Here is a 1487-nt window from a genome sequence, read left to right as displayed (position 1 = left end):
CCCAGAGATTAGCGAAGTAAGGCTTAGAGATTAGTTATAATGGGAAACCCAGGTTGTTATGATTGGTTGGTTTGTTCGTCGGGAGCAAGGGCGGCAAAAACTCTTTCACCTGATTGGTTGTTACCTCAGCGGGCGTGCATATATAAAGCCTGTCACTTGTTATGGCCTCAGTTCCTCATCTATATACGTTGTGTACAATTATAATAAAGCTTTGGTTACTGACTCCTGCCTCTGGCTATTTCACCCATGGCAACTGTAACCTTACCCAATGGCAGCCAGCCTGGCCAGGAGCTCAGTCTGACTCTCAAGTAGACGGCGAAAGGCAGCATGTTTCTGAAAGCTGGTCTGAAAACCAAGACTTTCAGCTTGAAAAACAGTCTGGACAGGAAGAATGAGTGATGCCATGAGAGCCAAGCAGAGACAGTCAATCCTGGAACAAAGCCGAGATGCACTCCATCCCCAATGGCATTGTGGCCGATGGCTGTGGTGGCAAAGGTGACAATGATGGCAGAGGCTCAGAGAGCAACTATACCACTACCAAGAAGTGGAAAGGCCAGCGCAACAGTGCAAAGGGCTATGAGAACCTGAGCCTGGGGCAGGAGCAGGTCATGCCATGCAGCCCTGTACCAGCCTTGAAACTGGAGGTGGACCCTTTCAGGGCTGACAGCAGGGCCCCGAAAGCTGACACTCAGCCAGAGAGCCTGATATCTGCTTGGAAGTATGAATAGCCAGGCAGGCTGTGGGTGGGTCGCGAGAAGCTAGGTGAGTTGAGGACATGCTTTGGAAGGTGGTGGAGGCCAAAGTAAGACCGTCCAGCAAAAGGTTTGAGGAGCATCCCAAGGGGAAGCACATCTTGGTGTCATCCTCAAAGGAAGATTCTTGGACTCTGTTTAAGCCTCCCTTTGTTTTCTTCATGGATAACAGCAGTGCAAAGATTGTTCCTTAAAATCAGTTATATAGGCAAAGTGAAAGAGAATCTTTTGTTCTCATTTGTTTTACAAATTACCCCTGAAGTCATCTAGGGTTGTATTTACAACATAATTTTACCATCCTTTACCATCTTTTGTAACCCACAAATTATTTCTTTTATTTTGGTGTGTGTGTGTGTGTGTGTGTGTGTGTTAGTATGCAGGGAGTAGGCTCAGAGTGGCTGGAGGAGCCGGGGGGGTAAAGAATAGAGTCCCCCCTGCTGAGTGTGCAAACAGAAGCAAATGGGGGTGCAGATATGACCCCTGGTTTGATGTGAGTGGGATGCCTTACCTGCAGGGGAAAGATTAGACCAACATTTGATAGCTGTAGTTAGAGTGACCTTTGCACAAGTTCATCTAGTGCACCAGTTGTGATTCTACTTGGACCAGGAGGCTCTTCTCACAGTCACCCATGCTCTTATCACCTCATAGTTAGATTATTTCAACACGCTCTATATGGGGCTACCTCTGAAGAGTGTTCGGAGAATACAGTAGATCTAGAATACAGCTGCATGAGTT

General features: G+C 47.3%; 1 pseudogene; it reads left to right on the top strand.

Annotated features, from left to right (window-relative positions):
* The first annotated feature begins 246 nt into the window (after nucleotides 1-246).
* On the top strand, nucleotides 247-1022 carry LOC139170648 (FMR1-interacting protein NUFIP2-like; annotated as a pseudogene).
* Nucleotides 1023-1487: the final 465 nt, after the last annotated feature.

Source organism: Erythrolamprus reginae, chromosome 7, assembly GCF_031021105.1.
Source record: "Erythrolamprus reginae isolate rEryReg1 chromosome 7, rEryReg1.hap1, whole genome shotgun sequence".
In the NCBI taxonomy this organism is placed as follows: domain Eukaryota; kingdom Metazoa; phylum Chordata; class Lepidosauria; order Squamata; family Dipsadidae; genus Erythrolamprus; species Erythrolamprus reginae.
This window is presented reverse-complemented; position numbering and strand designations above follow the sequence as displayed.